Source organism: Corvus brachyrhynchos, unplaced genomic scaffold, assembly GCF_000691975.1.
Source record: "Corvus brachyrhynchos isolate BGI_N302 unplaced genomic scaffold, ASM69197v1 scaffold115, whole genome shotgun sequence".
Lineage (NCBI taxonomy): Eukaryota > Metazoa > Chordata > Aves > Passeriformes > Corvidae > Corvus > Corvus brachyrhynchos.
Window position 1 is genome coordinate 24,678,881 of NW_008239553.1, and position 18,989 is coordinate 24,697,869.

At 44.9% G+C, this 18,989-nt stretch overlaps 1 long non-coding RNA gene across 1 annotated transcript; it reads left to right on the plus strand.

Moving 5' to 3' along the window:
- The first annotated feature begins 9 nt into the window (after positions 1–9).
- LOC108448567 lies at positions 10–18,292 on the plus strand. The gene is made up of 2 exons (XR_001864503.1): positions 10–206; positions 17,589–18,292. It is a non-coding gene; the product is annotated as an uncharacterized LOC108448567 (long non-coding RNA).
- Positions 18,293–18,989: the final 697 nt, after the last annotated feature.

Below are 18,989 nucleotides of genomic sequence, written 5' to 3' on the forward strand. Positions count from 1 at the left end.
CGCCGGGAACCCGCCGCCCCTGCCTCGGGCACGCCGGTGGCTAGAGCAGGGAGAAGGCCGGGGCGGGGTGAGGCAGCGGGGAGCCCTTCGCTGCTTCGTGTTGAGGGAGCTGATGAAGCGGTTCCTCCGACACCTGGAGGGCTGTCCCGAGACACTCGGGCTGTGTCCTGATGAGATCATCCGTCGGAGCCGACGGAGAGCCCCGGGTGAGAGCTCCGGAAAGGAGATCAGACGTAGTTACTGTAATGCCCTTGCCAGCACTCGGGAGATGTATCCCGGCCGGAGTCCGCGAGGACATCGAAGGCCCTTGCAGGGAACCCTGCAGACAAGCCTCGGGCAGAGCTTAACCCAACAGGATGTACACTTGGGCGGAGGACTGGTGTGAGCCTGGCCGCCCTGCTGGGCTGTATCGCCCCCGACAGCTGGAGCTGGCTGGCTGTTCGCTCTGCCCACGGCTCTGTTTAAAAACCATATTAGGTTTATGTACAAACGTGTTTCCTGACAGGGTTTGGAAAGATGTACTTCTTTTAAAGACCAGGTAAATTAAATTCCTTATTTAGTTCGGGGACAGGTGTTACCAACCTCAGTACAGTTTGGGTTACCAAACATCATGCAGACAAGGCCAGAAGGAAAACACAAAGCGTCTGTATTTGTGCGCTATTAAACACCTGTATGCATCCTGGTGAGGGAGTGGGGAGCTGCAGGAGTGTTAACTGGCAGAAAGAAAACAGCCTGACATGTTTAATCACACACTGAAGAGATGGAAGAGTGTGACCTTTGATATCTCTGGTGTAATTTAGAAGGAAGGGCTGTGGTTTTTCTTAGCACTTAGCAACAGGGAAAAAACAAAATGAAGAGTTATCAGGTTCAAGTAGATGAATTCAAGAGAACGGTCTCATCCTTTTCTCTCTGATTTGCTGCTATTGATAGTTATTTTTATATATTATAGTCACATCTTGGAGCCTTTGTCACGGATCTTATTGCAAATTTGATATGAACATGCAGTACCTAACAAGCGAATTAGCTTCTGTGAAAGGCAGTCATTTTTCTTCCCTCAGGAAGGCCTGGTTTCAGCCTATTTGTAGGCAGCAGTGCATGCCCAGTCTCCACGTCACCTTTGGATAAGAGGGCTTTTTGTAATGCGGGGTACAAACACAGTCTCAGAGTAACAAGTGCAAGCTGGGTGTTTGACCTTGTTCCTTTTCTTGCTGTCTGTGGCCACTCCCATATCTGAACTGCCACTGAAGCAGGTATGGACTTGCCTCAGCAGTAAGCTTTTTTCGCCTGGTTTTGATATGCAGTAAGAGAGGGGCTGGGCCATGTCCCATCTTTTGTGTTGCAGGTTGGGGCCATGGGGGACACTGGTGTTACTAGGAAGGACCTTGGGATCAAAGCAGCAAACACTCCTGTTTAGCACTTGAGTGCTTGCGCCAGTGGACTGTCAGTGTAGGTTCAGGGAGGAGCACTGGTGGGGAAGAGACATGGCAGATTTATTTCTGGATGAGCAGTGGAGGGCTTTTGCAGAGTTGAAGTTATCTATGAAGAAACTAATAAATATGAAAAAAAATGAGCAAGAAAGAGAGAAGTGTATTAGGGGACCACATACTGCAGAACTTTTTGAAGGATTTTTTCCACTGTTGCCATAGTTGGCTATAAGCATTTTCGTCCTCTCTCCTCTCCCTTTGAACAGAACAGGTTAAATTATACTGACTAGTTTTTGCCATGAGGTGCAGATGGTCCACCTGTCTACACTCACAGGGCATATGTAGGGCAGCATCCTCTACTCCCTGCCCACCTGCACAGGGAGGAGTTTCACCTGCTAATGCCTTACTTCTGGAGAGGATAAGCTGCTTTGCCTGACAGGCACTGGATCTCACTGCTGTGTTATCTATTAAAGCATAAACCCTTTTCACATGTAGGTACCTGCAGACTGGTCACTTCATCTGTCCTTGAACCCAGCTAACATGAACCCTTAGAATGTGATGGTTTCAGTTTTGGTTTAGGAAATGTAAATAACATTAAGGGAGCTACTGTTTACCTTATGCAGGACTGTACAGTCTCACACAGCAGCTGCAGTGCTCCCCTGCACAGAGGGACCTCACCCTGCCCTGAGCATGGGGCCAGCATAACCTGGGGTTTGAGGAGCATCTGGTCCCTTCCAGCACAGTGCTGGGGACACGGAAGGCCATGCCCACACTGGGGTTGCAATGACAGAAGAGTCCAGGATATCCACGGAGACAAGTCCCAGCATGAGGATGCCATCCCAGGGCACAGCTACTGCCACAGGCAGCACTGAACACATCCCACAGAGCTCCTGGAATCACACCTGGGGGCAACTCTGATATGGCTCTGTGCACTGCACAAGACACCTGTGTACACAGGTGGCTGCAGCTTGTGCCTCTGGACTCGGCATTTGCAAAATAGAGAAGCCAAACAAAATCTGAAGAGCAAATTCCAGTTTTAAGTTACATTTAAGTTTTCATGGATACTATTCCAATGAACTGGCAGAGCAAAGTGCCTTACTCTGCCAACTGAACAAAGCAAAGGACTGTATCAAAAAATTAATGAGTCAAAAGGAAGAGTAGACCATAAGTAACAAGTCAAGACAGGCAGGGATTGTTGCATAGCAGGCTCATGTCAACAGAAAGCTTACATCACTGGTCTGAGTCTATGAGTACTGTTCTAACCATCTGTAGGTTTGGGGATCAGAGAGGAGAGTTTTGAACTTTGGAGATGGCAGAAGGGCAAGTTCAGGAAGGAGCAATTGGGTAGCCACTGGGACAAAGCAGCAGAAAATTTTCCGCTCCAATGTCCCAAACAGAGAACAAGGGCCTTCTGCACTGCTAAGAGATCATCAGAACTCATCAGAGCTGTGACTGAGGGGAAGAATTTCCTTTGAGAAAAGGGAGAACTGAAAACTAACACAAAACTGGGCGTCTGAATGATGCAAGGTATGCAGAGAGTCTTGATGGAAGGTCACAAGGCAGCTGTAGTCAGAAATAAACCTAAGCCTTTGACTTCTATATTTGCAATTCAGAGGCAGAAAAAGCAGTGGCTCAGCAATTGCATTCAAGGCAGATAATAGCAGACAGTCTACTCTGAGAGGGAACAGTCTACATTCTTCAGGTGTCTTTCCTCCTCTTCTACAGTCTCCAGGTGCAGGCTGAAGTTAGCAGAAAATGCTGAAGGTGTAGCTGAAAAGGCTGCAGTATGACCAGGACAATGCAGTGCTGTGAGGTGTTACTGTGTCCTGTGTTTCTGTCATGGTTACAGCAGCCTAGCACTGAAGGCACAGGGACTGTGCTGCAAAATGCCTCCAGGGCAGCAGGGAACCTTGGTTTTAAGCTTGGGTCTGAATGGCAGAATGCACCTGAAGAATGTAGACTGTACCCTCTCAGAGCAGCCTGTAGCATAGGTGAAGAATTAGCATAAGTGTGGAAATCTCTTTGGGGACCTCACAGCCTTGAAGAAAGCAGATAGTTATGAGGATGCTCAGGAAAACTTGGTAAGTCCCTAGCTAAACTTCATGGACAGATGGAGAGGCAGTGCTTGGAAGGTTGGCTAGCCTGGTGTAGGAATGACCATCATTTGTCCTCAGCATATCTTTCTAAGTAAAGGTAAGCCATCAATGCCCACAGCAGATTGCTTCCTTCTGGTGGAGGCAAGAGTAGGCAGGTACATATTTCTAAACAATGGAGTTGGTTGGTTCAAATTTAACTGTGCTGAGAATCGTGTTTCTGCTCCAGGAGAGACCCTCCCTGTTCTTAACACCTTCTGCTGTGGATGCTACAGTTCTAGGCTCACTACAGCTTCTGTTTCACTGGCTTGGAAAATAACACTATTCTGGAAATATTTTAGCCTTTAAAGCTATGTAATACTAAAAGGACTGTTCAGACTACTTTCTCCTCTTTTTTACAATGCAGCCTTGACTGAACCTGTATTTGGGCACTGACTTGGACCAGAATTTCTAAACACAGTGAACTGTTTGCTGTTCAGTCTGTTTGCCTGGAGAAGCCAGGCTAGCCAACGAGACTTGCATAATGTTTTTGTTGTGAAATGGGGAAGGAGTCAGGATAGGAGGTTTATGATCAGAGGTGCAAGATATCAGAGAAGATACACCAGGGACTGAAGAATGTGTATGAGCATGGGTCTGATGAGCCACAAGAAAACAGAGGGGATGATATCTGTTAGGATCAGGGTGTTAGCCAGCAGAACAGGGTATGTGAGGGATTCCAGTGTGGCAAAGGGGATAAATGACAGACTCATTTAACCCCCTGTAGTTGTTATTCCTTTTAATACATACATATAAGTGGCAAAAGTTTAATCCTTCATTAGGAGAGAAGCGGATAACTGTATTTACCTTTTTTATTATTTACGAAATACGTATAATGTTATATTTCTAATGGTGTAAGGAAATCAAACAGCAGGGCACTATTTCCTTGCTCATGGCTCCAGCCTTCTGTCACAAAAGTGTGTTTTAGGTTTCTCAAAGAATCACTGGGAAAAGTATCAGCAAAAGCAGGTTTAATATTAAAGTGAAAGCACAACAAAGTTCATTGGCAAGCTTCACTCTACTACTAACTAGGTGGTTAAAGCACACAGAGAAAAATCAGACCAAGATGTAAAAATCAGTCAGTCTAAACCAACAAAAAATTATCTGCATGGAGGCTGGAGATGGGAAAAGGGTAAGAATAAAAACAAATAAGAGAGACCCTCCTGTTGAGTCATAAGGTTTAGAGTGGACACCCGTACCAAACTTGCCTCAGGTTTGACCAAAGCTTTAAACTTAACAGCACTGAACTGATAATTTAATCAATTTAACAAAAAATTCTATAGAATTTGCTATAGCACAATGACTCACATGCCTAACTTACTTATTAATCTAAAGTACTTAAGAATGTAGGAAAACAACCTTCATAGTACATTTGCTGTTGCATATTCACACTTGCACGCACAGAGACCTAAAGGAATATGTACATGTGCCTGTGAAAAATTCCCCTCTAATTCAGTGAAATACTCATGTTGGATGCCTTTGCATCTTTTCAATGGGCAAAGGGTTGAGCTTCAAGGAGTGGAGATATCAGCTCCTTTGTTGGCGATCGGCAGCAGTCATCCAAGTATTGCAGACTTGAAAGTTTGTGAGCTCTGAGAGACCCCACTCAGAGGGAGATTGCTGGTCACAGCCCACTGCAGTCCTGGAGAGCTCAGAGGGTCTCACTTAGGACTGCTCTTCATAGGGTCACAAGGGAGTTGACTTTAGCCATAGTAATTTTCCATCCTGGCTGCAATTCTGGTTGGTTTTGCTATCAAACTTTCAAAGAAAAGTTCCACTTGGGTTGTTATTCAGGCAAGAAAAGTAAGTTTCCAAGGCTGTTTGTTAAAAAGCAGGAGCTCATTAGACAGCATGAGTTCCTGGAAGCAGACAGTGTTTCTGATAAGCTCAAGAGGAGCTGAGCCCAGGTGCTGTTGGTCAAGGCTGAGGCCTAACAAGCATTTCTCAGATGATAGTGCACCCAGAGGTGGGGAGGAAGGGGGCATGCACCACCACACCTTTTTTCAGACCATAACAAAGAGCTGTTTTTCTCTAGGTTTTAGTCAGGGCTGACTACCAAGATTGTCCTAGCTTTGTTCGGAGCCTCCTATGCTTTATCTGCTTTTACTTATGTCCCCTGTCCCCAAGACTTCTAAGTGCAGTACAAAACTGCACTGAGAAACTCGTATCTGTTCCCATCCCACCCTCCTCAGTTCAATTTTCTGGATATTTGGCCCTCCTTTGGGCAGTGACTTGGGCAGTGTTTTGGAATACAGATGTCTGTTTCTCTGCAACAGAACTAGACTGTATCTTACAGCCAACTTAAGGCCAGCAGTAACATCCATCCACTTTCACTGCATTTCACTCAGCTGTAGAAAGATGACTGGGGGTAATACCAGAGGAAATGGAGAGGTTATATTCGCAGCCTAACAGAGGTTGTAACGGTATGGAAATTATAGAGTGAAACACAGTTGCTGCTCCCTGGACAGAATGCGGTTGGCATGCTCAACACCTACTCCACAATGGTTCCCCACACCCACAGTCTGCAACCATAGCACCTGCTAAGGGGGATGGAACAGAGGGTGGAGTGGAGTCACCTCATGTGGGCTCTGTTGAAATCCTCGCAGGGAGGGGAACTCGATGGCACTTTGCAACTGAGAAACTGCATAACACCTCTCAGCCAAGGGAGACAGGAGATGTCTTGCTGCTGAGCCAACAGCTGTGGTGAAATCATTCCCCTTGGATGAACTTGGGTCATTATAGCCTAATTGTAATATTAACACACACCTCCACCCCAAAGTTACCTGCCCCCAAGGTACGACCACCCTTCACTGGGCATGTGCTCTGTATTCTTGACTGTATCTTTAAAAACAAAGTGAGAGAATTTTACACCAATCAGTAACAGTGGTATGTATGGCTGGAGTCACTCAAGCTCCACCTAAGTGTAGAGTAGTAGTATAAAAGTAAGTTGAGAGTGGGGAAAAAGTTAGGGAGGACTCCATCATAACTGCTGGGATCAGTCAACAGGCTGAACTTGCCTTCTCCACTGTGGAGAATGCCTACTGGGTAAGAATCAAACTCTATGCAAGCTGAATATTTTAATGGGGATTAGAGCTTTTCTGTGCACTGCTTTGAATATGTTTTTGCAGTCAGATACTATCACCAGCACCCATCAAACCTTAAGGTGTCACAATTTTATATTAATAAAGAGTGTTGTTCCATAAACTGTTAGTGAGCGTCCTTCATGGGCACTAGAAGTCACCAGCAGCAGGTAGTGTACTGAAACAAAGAGGAAGACCCACTGAGGGATCTCCCTTATGCTGCTGATGCGTGTCCCTCTCTAAGTCAGTGGAACCACGCTCCGATCCAGCAAGACTGCTCAGTGAAGGGTTGTCCTAACAGGACTCTGACACACTGGTCAGGCACAAGGATCTCGACTTTCCTGGGGTGTTGACAGACAAATCAAACACTATGGGTCAAGTAAATCTCCCCACACTAAGGGTTGAGGAAATCTCCCCTTTTCACATGACATGACTTGCTTCTTCTGGAGCCTGAATTTTGGGCCTTTGTTTATACCATCACAGTGGAACTGTGTGGTTTTTGTGTCTTTCTAGGTTGTTTACTGGCACTGTTGGACCAACAAAGGCTGTAGCTCAGGAACCTTGTACTTGCCACTGAGAGAAGCTGATACAAGTTAACCTTGCCAGAAAAAAATGATTAGTTTGGTCCTATAATGCAATTCACCTTGTATCCATGTCAGATACATGGTTTAGTACAGCAGCGTTTGGGAATGCAGAGGCATGTTTGGGAATGAATGACTGAGATGTGATCAGTTATTTCATCATTCTTGGCTTATGTTGGCTTTTGTAAATGGAAATATGGCCTAACAGGGTCTGGTGTCAAGATACAGAAGTACTGGCAGAATGGAGGTGCAGTCAGTGCGCATTTACTTGGGCAGCAGTAGTTGGAAGCAAGGTAATCTCTGTCGCTTCTGATCTCATATTTGGTTCCTGTGGTGTGTATTTAATCACCCGTGCTGCTTCAGCTTTCATGTCCATCCTCCATGGACATTCATTGTCACCCATGCCTGTTGCCACTCATGGTGGTGAGTGGGGAGCAGTGCAGAAGAAACATTAGGTCTTGGGTTCAGTTAGTTTCTGACGGTGCATCTGAACAGGCCTCTGTGCCCTGTGTTCAGGGTTCCTTGGTGTATTCATTCCTAACGCCTCCATCTCAAACACATCGGGAGTTTGACCTCACATAATGATGAGGCTCCTATGAGCCAAGTGATGACTCGTCTCCCCCTCTCTACAGTAAAAAACAGTCCCATGGTTGTAAACTATGATCAGGAGCTCTGCCTTTTTTGACACCCATGTTGGGTGATATTGAACTAGTGAGTTCATTTTGTTTGTGCCTTGCTTTCTTAGTCCATAAAATGAGAGTAGTGAGACCATTACTGTCCCTGCCCCCCTTCCCCATCCAGGATGAAGTGAAAGGCTGCATCTGTGCGGTATAAACAAAGCCCTAATTTACATGTAAATGCATGTGATATCGCTGTAGCAGCAGAGCTGTAGCAGTGAAGCCCTCCTTGTGTGCAGGCAGCTTATGTCAGCAGAATGAGGCTCTTTTTTGAGCAGAACTTTACCGAGCACCATCAGCTGTATCAGCAAAAACATTGAATACCAATATAACTACATCCTCATTAGGACCTCAAGGCCCATAGTATTTTAATTTCTAACTTCTTTCTAGGTGCTTAAATACTTTTGAGGATCTGGAACTATCTATTGGCATTATGGAGGTTACCCTCTTCCCATCAGAACCCTGGCAAACAGGCTCAGAGCAGACAGGTATGGTCTCACTTTATCAGTGGCTGTGGAGCACTCTGAAAAACTCTGGTTAATGGCCCAGAGCCCAGCAGACCATGATCAAGCTGCTATGGCTGACTTCAAGGGCAACATAACTGCTGCTGCTGCTTCTGACAGTGCTGTTAGTACTGCAGGAGACTGGACAGGTTCCTCTTTATTCACCTCTTCCTGTGAGAAGAACAGAACTAAAAATGGTGTCCCCTGGAAAATGTCTTTGTTGATAGCTTTCATTTCATCCTGTACTGATGCTATTACAAAGATGGCACATGAGAGGACAGCATACTGTAGAGAAGAGAGACAGTGAGGACGGTGCTCTAGCACCTGAGCAGTGACCAAACCTTAGCTTGGAGAGGAAGGAAGGGTTGGAGAGGAAGGAAGGAGCAATTTGCTACCTTTCAAATACCAAGCACAGTTTTTCAGGTTCTTATTTTCCTACATCTCTTTAGAAAAAAATGAATGAAGGAAGAAGATAGACAAGATGGCAAAAGACATGGCTAAAGGAGCTTTTTTTTTTTTTTTTTTTAAGTGCTTAACTTTGTACTTGCAGAGTGAGTCAGTTCAATTCATCCAGCAGAAAATTATCCCACGGAAAATTTTCTTCAGGTCTGTGAACTGAAGTGGTTTGGTGGCTGGAGGAAGGTGGCGATGGATTAGACATAAGGGGAAACTACCCCATCTGTGCAGCAAACTGCTTTTGAATTACAAAATCTGGTATAAGGGGTGATGGGAGCTCAGAAAGAACTTGAAGTTCAGTCCAGAGAAGAAGGTCAGTACAGGAAAACAGAAGGCTGCTTTCTCTTCTTTTGGCAAGGATATTATTATAGATAGAAGAGAGAGAGACTTTGCCATACAGTGAAATGGGGCAAGGGAGAAATTGAAGAGTCTTTAACTGCCCATAACTAGGTAGTTAAAAACCTTCCCTCCAAAGTCAAAGGACGTAAAACTTAACTAGAGGAGATGAAAAATGTTAGAGGCTGTGCACTACCAAGAGGGGAAATCTACCCTGAGACCAGGGATTGATACTCGGGCTTCCATCAGAGAGACAGTGTGATGCTGCAGGCAGGACTGAGCACTCGTGTCTTTCCCACTCACACTGTGCAGTGTGTTGATCAGCAGCAGCCAGACAGGGATGCAAAGCTCATGCTGTGTTTGAGTCTCGAGTGCAGGGGAGACATGTCTGTATCCAACAAGTGTAAGAGGAAACTACGGGAAATGTTTCGTAGGTATAATTTATAGGAAATTCATAAATATTCATTGGAAAATCACATCTCCGGTGAAGATGCTGCAGGCCTGCGTGGTTGCTGTATCAGGCATGGCCATAAGAGGGAAGTGTGTGCTCAGGCATTAGGGGCTTTCTCTGGGCTGAAGCAGCCCCAGCTGTGTTGGCTGTGGGCTCTGCAAGCACCGTGGATCTGCCTGTGTCCCACCTCCTCTGCAGGGCTAAAAGCAGGGCCAGCGCCTTCGGAGGCATGTGAGCTCAGCCACAGCCAAGTGTGCAGGTAGCAGTGATGGGGATGGGGTGAGAGGGGAGCAAGGGTGGGAAAGTGAATTGTCACTTCCTGGAGATAGGGGAGGATGAGATGTGCAACCCTGACCAGTCCTGAGAGAACTGGAGATGCCTTGTTCAGAAATGATGGGCAGTCAGGTGGGGAAATCTCATTTCAGTTTTCTCCTCACACATCTACAGATGTCTGGTTGTGTTAGCTGGATCATACTCAGATTAGGGCATTCAGGCTTGAGGATGGTGACATTGAGGTGCTTTTAGGAAGGGCAGGGGACCTCGGGAGAAAGCAAGCTGAAGTCAGCAAGCTTGAAAGATTTATGAAGAGGAATGAAGGTACAAAAGCGTATGGGCAGGCAACCCTGCTAGCTCTCTAAAGGACATGTTTTGCCTGAAGAACTTCGAATAGCATTTTATAGGCCACATGCATAGAGCACATAAGCTGTGAAGCAGCAACAAGTGGGTCTTGGTTGTTAGCAACCCTGTCAGACTCAGGTGACTGTTACTGTCAGTGATGGGCCATCCCTGGCTGCGTGCCTTTGCTACATGCTTGTTAAAACTCACCACTGCACAAGGTAAAAAGGGACACTTACACCATGCAATATGGGAACTTGAGGCTTCACTAAGTCCCTGCCTGCTGACTCCCACGGACCCTGTTAGCTGAAACTGTCATGTATATATGGCTGAGGAGTTTCTCCTTGCCTCCTGGAGATCCTGCAGGGACCCACAGGGTGCTTTGAGGAGAAACAGTACTGAGATGATTTCCTATCATTCCTGAGATGATTTACCTGCCAAGAATTGTGAGCAGCAGGGTCCAGTCAGGAGCACCAAGTGACCTGATCACCAGCTTCCCATGAGCTGGCTCTGCAGAGAGGCACCCAGGTTTCTCTTTATAAACCTGCTTTTCAGGGACATTTCTTTTTTTGGTCAGAGACAGAAACAGAGGAAAATGAATAGGACAAAGATGAATTTATTCCTTGTTCATGCCACAGCATGAAAACAAAATGCATCTAAGAATAAACTGTACAAGAGCTGGAGGCAGGTGTGGTGGCAAGGCTGGGGGAGACACGGTGGGTGCATCTTTTGGTGCCTGGCTGAGCATGTGTTGATCTTGTGCTCCCAAAGCATCTTATGCCTGTGCAATAGAGGGACCTATAGTTGTAGGAGCAGGGACTGGGTGGTTATCCAGAGGCATAGGTGATGTGAGGGGGAGAGAGCTGAAGGAGTGTGAATTGCTCAGCACATCCATGTTGTGTATCATCTACGGCAGCGGTGTGGCCCAGCAGGGGATGTGTAGTGTAGCTGTGGGCCGCGGGCAGGGGGTTGCTGTGCTGGGAGTGGCTACAAAGAACCACACGGGGTCACTTTGCAGTTAAATGAGGCGAAGAATTACCATGGAGACCGCACTCCTCTCCCTGACAGATGCCAGACTTCCAGGCAATAATGTTTGTGCATTGCTCTAAAACCCCCAAATTCTCTCTCCCCCACTTTTCAGAAAGGGTGAGGACCATGCTGCCCTGTCTCCAGAGTGGGAGAGTGGTAAACACTGGGATATGGGGTGGTTTCTGCACACTCCATCTTCCAGTAGAAGGGGGCCACTGTCTGGGTACCTCCTACACTGGTCACTACTGCAGTGCAAAGACAGAAGGGGTGTGGTTCGAATTACTGTGACACAGTATGGTTCTGGCACTGTGCATCCACTTAGTGACCTCAGGAGCAGCGAGGTCTGAGCCAGCTGCCAGCCCTTAGGCACAAAGTGCATGTGTGCAGAGACCTGTGTGTTGGAGGACATCGCACCCGTGCTGCAAGAGGTGCTCCAGGGAGCATCACAGTGAAGAGCTCCAGTCCTGGTGCCACCAGGAGCTTGGAGCTCACCAGCAATAGGTACTGCAAGACTCCAAGGACAGACAGAAGACAAATGTGCACCAGAACATAAAGCTTTTTTCCACCTAGTGTATTCACACTTGCTTTTAGTGCCCACATGGAACATGTTCTCTGTTCTTATTCAGTTGGATCAAATCATGTCCTATGCTGTTTTCCTGGCAAGGAAAGTACAGCTCCATCTTTCAGGTACTACAGGTGCTAAGGTGTGTTCCTCAGAGACTTCTATATTTCATCTTCGGAGACCTTAACTCCTTTTATCTTCAGAAGCGTTATTTCTTTCATCAGTTCTCTAGTTCTCAGTGGTCTGTGAGGCTATTATAAACGGTGTCTATCCTGTGTTCTCAGTTAGAGGTTTGGGGAGATGGTTACTTTGTGGTCTGTGGGGAAAACTTGAAGGAGGAAAGGCTTTGTGGACTAAAAATGTTTGGAGATGCTTGGTTTGGGGAGGAATGCTGATGCATCCTGCACAGAGCCATATGCAAAAGGTGGAAAGAAGAAACCAAGTGGATGGTCACACTGGTCCTGTAGGCTGAAGTACCACAGGAAACCAGGGAGGTGCTGTAGACCAGCAAGTAGGTCATCATGTCACTTCTGCTGCACTGGTATTTTGCAGACATGCAGAACACAGCTCAAGGCAAAGGTCCAGTGCTTCTCCTCACTGCTGTGCCCATCGCAGCATCTTCCCTTGAGTACTCATCTTTTCCCTGTAAGAGTTTTTGTTTCAATCACAGAAAAGCATTCTAGACACTGACAAACAGGTATTGTCATCTTGCAGAGGGTTGGCAAAAGAACAAATAGCTGCACTTCAGTGGAGGTGCAGCAATCTTTCCACACAGCACAGACTTGCTAATTTGCATGGTCATGAGGTCTCATTGGAAAGATATTTTTAAATGAAAAAGCAAGGAACTGATGCAAAATAGATTTGAGCATATTCCAGGAGATAGCTAAATTTTTCTTAGTGAAACCCAATAATAGATCAGTCTGTGTGCTATGAACCTCTCATCACAAAAATATATCACAGGAGGCTTCTGCTATCTATTCTGGGCTGAGCACTGACCTTGGCTATTAGATCTCAATTAAGCATGTATGTGACTAATGCTTCTTTCTCTTACACTTTTCTGCTGCAGAAAACAATATTCATGGAATCAAACACAGAGTACTTGCACAGTCACTCTCCAGAAGGGACCCATGGCTTCTCAGTAGGTTTCATACCACATGAAAAAAAAAGCATTTCTGATGTGAAATTCAGGGAAAGGAAGTATTAAAAATCTGTGGAATTAAGGATTGCAGCCTTCAGCACTGAGCCCCTCTGCTGTTCCAGAATGGTGTGCAGTGATGCTTGCAGCTGCAGGTGGGGTTGAGTACGCCACGGGGACAAAAAGAGCATACTTCACTTCTTTATGCTTACTCACCTGGCATCCTTCGTTCGAGAAGGGAAGAAGGGCTAGTGAATTTGACAGTGGTAGTAATAAGACTATGCAAGACTTGATTCAGTGCTTAAGACTCCTATGCAAGCCAAGACCTGTCTGCAAACTTGTTCCACTTTCAGCTCAGGTAAATGCTGAACCATCAAAACAGCATGCCAAACTCAGATCTCTCCTGGAGCATAATTAGAGTGCTGGGCCAGAAGGGCTTGGAGGCAATCATATCCCTACAGTCATACTTGACAGGTCAGGACTGGGGACTAGAGAACTGGTGAGCCTCACTTTTATGCCTGGGAAGATCGTGGAGCAGATCCTCCTAGAAGATATGCTAAGGTACATGCTATGCCAAAAGCAAAAGAGATGCCAATTGTTCACCACCCTTGTGATGAGGATTTGATGGAGCAATGCCATTGTGAAGAATAGAAGACAGCTCTCCTACAAGGTGGAAAAAAGCCTTGCTTTAAAAGGGCCTGTGGTGTGTTTCAGCTATGTGGACTGAAAAGAGGCTTGTGTGAAGCAGGGTTTAGAATGGCTGCAGATTATTTGCAGTAGTGTGGCTAAAATCTTCCTGACCTGTCATAGACACCTGACAATCAGCAGTTCTGCCAAGTCAGGTTTCATCATAGCAATGAGAACAAGCTGACAAACTCAAACCAGTCATCACAAGATTAGTGCAGTTCTCTGCCAGCCTTTCCAGGTGCTGGTTACATTTGACAAAAGATCAGGCTAACATCTGACTCTAACCCTAGAGGAATGTTGTCTGAAAAGCCAAGGGGGAAAAGGCCAGTGAAAATGAAAGTGTGCTGACTGGAGTGGCACAAAGCTGTACCTAAGCTTAGTCTCAGCCACTGGGACCAGATAGATGATGCCAAATAAATTCTCTCTGTTCTAGAAAAGATGGGACGTGCTACTCAACACCTGGTAGTGAGGTTGTGTTACATTTTGGTGCTTGTCTCATATTCAGTGTATGGTTTTTTCCATTTCTCTTCCTGCTCAGGCCATGGTGAGCAATGACACTTTGTCCGTGGAAGAAACTATTTCCAAACATTTTTTTGTTAACACTGCTGCTAAAAATGTCTTGATGCTCCACTCAGGTTTACTTTTTTTCAGCTCCATTCCATGATTCCGAGCTCCATAATATCAAAATTTGTGTAAGAAGTTATCCCATTATGAACCAGCAAGTCTTTCCAAAATTTAAATTCTGTCTGGAAACAAATCTAACTCCAAAGGTTTAGCATCAACCAACACCTCTGCCTAGATTGATTGTTTTAAGCAAGAACAGTGGTTTGAAAGATGAGCCTCCTTTCCAGACTGTGTGCTCTCTTTTGGCTACTCCATCATTTCCAAATCAATAGCTGTCTCTGCTTGTCCCCCCTCCCCTCCAGATCCTGCTCTTTACTACCTCGTTTTGGTTTTAATTTGCCACAGCAAAATTGCAGTCATTTTTCCCCCACCCTAATTAAGAGACCTATCTGTTAAGGAGAAAGAAAACAAAAACAAAACCTTCTTATCTAAGCCCTTAGCACAGAACAGAGGAGGAATGATTGGTGAGATGATCACCTCTAGAAAGCCAAGGCCTTTATTGATTCTTCTGGCCTTCCTCAGTAAATACAGAATGAGTATTTCAAATTCACCTGGAAGGAAGCTAAAAGTTAATGTAAAATACTGACTTCTCAACATCAGAGGAGAAAGAGACTGTATGTCTTCTAGGCTGATTCCCTTTTTTTCTCTATACATAGTTCAACAAGAATATTTGGATAGTGTTTCATTGTGCCTCATAGATTCATAAAATCATTTAGTTTGGAAAATACCTCTGAGATCATTGAGTCCCAGCATAAACCTAACAGCTAAACCTAAACCTTGGCTGTGGTGGACAGCCAAGTCCACCACTAAACCATGTCCCTAAGCACTACTTCTACACATAAGTGTGAGTGCCACCTCACATTACCACTATTTCAGTTTCCCCACAGTTTGTTATAAACTGGCCTAGCTTCTGAACTTCTGGGGGCTAATGGTCCTGACCGACACTTTGGAAGAGCTTTGAGATCATGAAACAGGTTAGAAAAGCTGTATTGTGGGCAGGTGGCAGCAGCACTGACCTCTTGAATTAAGGAAATAAGCATTGAGTGATGGTGAAGGAGGGCACAACCCCAGTGCTGAAATGGGTGATTACATGAACAAAAAGGGACAGGCTACACAGAGAAGCTCAGGGGAGAGTCCAGTACACAAGGGGATTTTGTGGAAGAGGACATTTAACAGCCCTATAGGAAAAGGTCAAAGACAGAATAATCTCCACTGACTTGGGAAAAAACAAGATGGGAAGCGTCTCCACAAGGTTAAAGCTTTCACTTCCTCATCAAGAGGAATAAACATCTCTAGTCTGAAAAGAGGGAAAGCTACTACAGGCTTTTCCAGATTTTATCCCCTTTCTCCTTCATCCGTGATCTAGTGGAAGTGGTACTTTCCATGTTGCCTATCTGAATACAAGCCCTAGCTTCGAATAAGAATCAGGTCTGACTCCCTGCTGTACTCCAGAGACTTATTTACCACCCTGGAGAGTTAAGCATTTAGCTGATTAAGTTCAGTCTATGTGCACAGTCAGCTCCTTCTAAGAGGGGTGATATAACAGCAGGAACCAGATGGGGATTGTGCCTGCTGGACTAAAATTACTCTGATATTCCAGATTGTTTCCCTCCTCTCTGGGACATCAAGAGCAGAACCCTCCAGAGCAGGACCTGCTATAGAAGTCCAGACCAGCTTGCACTAAGAGCACAAATGTAGCCTTTTGAGACTGGTTTCCTAAGGGAGTAAAGCATATGTTCTTATGGGTTGTGCATGTGTTAAACTTGGTGTGTCCTCATGCTCCTGTCCAGTAACTCTGAAACCTGTTGGTCTATTTCAATTAGATTTGATAAATTTCACAGCAAATTAAGTTCCTGCAAGTAGTAGGTAACCAGTTAGAGGAGAGGGACTCTATAAATATCCTGATTTGGGAAAAGGGTGCACTGTGCATGTATTAAACTCTGGGGAGATCACATGGGAAAAAATTACATGTAAGTACTCATCTGGATGAAAAGCTTCAGTGAGAACTCGATTTTTCAGGAACAGAAATCCATAGGGGACCATGGTTCATTCATTCTGCACCTCACAAAACTACTACTTTTATTTTGCTATGATAGAGATGGGAGGAAAAAATTATTTAATCTAGGAAACACTGTAAAAAAGCGGATCTAGTGGAACTAGCAGGTTTAGGAACTAGGGTTCAGTAGTCAATTTGTTGACAGAAACCAGCCCTAGCAGAGAGAGTGGTGCAGCACCTGAAATCAGACAAGGCTCTGAACAAGGCTAAAGTGAAGAAGGGTGGGGCACATTATCTATGGGGAAACATTGTGGTTCCCACGGTCCTTCCATGTGTCTCAGAATAGACTAAGGGGAGATGGTCTAACTGTAGACTTCAGTTGTTTGTAGGAGAGTTACAAAGCAAGTGGAAGCAAACTCTTGGTAGTAATAGATGGTAAGAAAAAAGGAGAGAGGATGATAGAGGTTGTATTCTGGGAAACTCAGGTGAAATTTCTTCTTAAGGTGAATATGACAGCACTGGGCAGAAGTTACTGAAATAAATGGTAGAGTCTCCATTGTGGAAGGTTTCCAAGTCTCATGTAGGCAACAGCAGTAATTCCTAGTGGGAGGTTGGACTAGACACCTTCAGAGGTCCCTTCAACCACCATTTCTGTGGTCCTTTACTTTTTGCCCAGATGATGATGCACGAAAACAGCTTTTATGAGCAAAGCTGTCACTTAGAGAGTGGCAACTTTTGTCTCACCTCAACTTTACCAGAGGACATATGAACACAGTCATTGTTCAATTCCTTGTATACAAAAATGGTTTTATTAAGGTATTTGTGATTTTTATTTGCTGAGTTTTAAATAATGGAACTTATTTTGTACTGTGCTAAACTTGTGTCAGGCACATCTTGTGCCTCCTTGTACCAGACCTATAGCATTGTGCTACAGACTGTTTTCAACCAGCTTTGGTTGTTAGGATTTACAGAGGCATCCGTAAATGGCCGTGGATGACTGTCACTAGTTTTCTCTAAGTCTCTTCTTGAATAAAGATTATTTAAAAAAAGCCTTTTATATATGGGTCTTTTGAGGCCTCTATCAACATATTTTTCTGGATCACTGATGTCTGCAGGCCATGTACTCCTGTTAACTTTTTGAGGTAACATGTTCAGACTCAGGCAAGTTTTATGATTTCATCAGAACTAAAGTACGCTTAGAGCACACTGAATTATAGCTCAATTAATTTTGCATTCTAATTAAGTGGAAAACAATCTTATCACTGACAAGTCTCTTTTCTGTGTTAAATCTATCCTGTTTCAGGTGTGATGCAGAGAATAACTTACATGAATAGAAGACAGATCTGAGCTGCTGTCTGCACTGCATAAGATACTGGCCAGCTTCACCCTGGACCTGTAACCATGCCACTGAGATGCTGCCGCTGTCTCGGCAGTCCCTACCCAGCTTCTTCACCCAGCCACTTGCTTCTCTCTACCTACTACCTCAGCAGAGCACAGAGCATCATAGAGGAGCTTAGGTGCACCTTACTACAATCTGTAGAAATATCTGCTGTGAAACAGCAAGGAAAAACTGTCAACAAAGCTCTCAAAGAAAGGAAAAATACCTAAGATCAGAATCATTCCAGCAGCAGGCACAGCTTTAGGGACTAGCTTGCCCATAAGTTACTGCCTGGCAGCATGGAGAGGCCATGCAGTAAATCTGTCTTGGCTACTAGCCAAAAGTCCAGTTTGTAACACTGAACTTTTCTAGCACAGTACTCTCAAAAGGACTGAAAATTTTTAGTTTGTGCAGGCAGCTTCCTCTTCTGCTTCCAGTATTCATCCCACTGCACTTTCTCATTTAACTGGAGATTTATTTTCCCTTTATTCTTGATTTTAAAAAAAAAGCAGTAATTTTTGGACAGCTAGCTTTATCTCTAGATCACATAATGAACAGTGTACATGTGGTAAACCATGTGCTTCACTTCCAGGTGGCTTTGAAATAAACACATTATTATCTTCCTGCAATCAACTCATTACATAAATTTTCTTGCAGAATTGGTCCAGATGTCCTCTTCTTTACCTCCTCTCTCTCAGATGAATTAAAAACTACAGAGATTATCTCAGCATGCACCTATATGAAGACAAGCAATTATTGGTGGTACCTATAGATACAAAAATTTGATCAGTGCTATGAAAAAACATTGTTAGGTCATCACAAACCCAAGCAACTGCGGTGCAATGTGAGACTGAAAGCTGTGTGGAGTAGGTCAATGGTACCTGAGTGTATTACTGAATGCAGCCCTATCCTGCCTTCGTGCCAGGATTTACTGCCTCTTTGAAATTATATTCTGGAACCACAGTTTGCAAAGCCTGCAGAAGTCCTGTGGTTTGCCCACTTGTACTCCACGCTGCTGTGGATGAAGAACCAATGATCCTGCTACGCTGGCAGTTCAGGAAATTCTCTCTCCTTATTGTTTCTCTTGGTACATGGATGCTTTTTTTTTCTGGGTCATTTCCCATATATCCCTTTCTGGGTCATGGACTTTTCAGTTTCTGGGTGTCTTATACAGAATTAGATCAGGGCTGTCTCACTCACGATGACATTAGGTAAAAAGCTTGACTGCAAGTCAGCAACTCAGAAAATTCTCAACTCAGTCACATCTAAACATAAGACTTCAATAGACTGGATACTTCTCATGACTAACTGCTGTCAGCAGTTTGC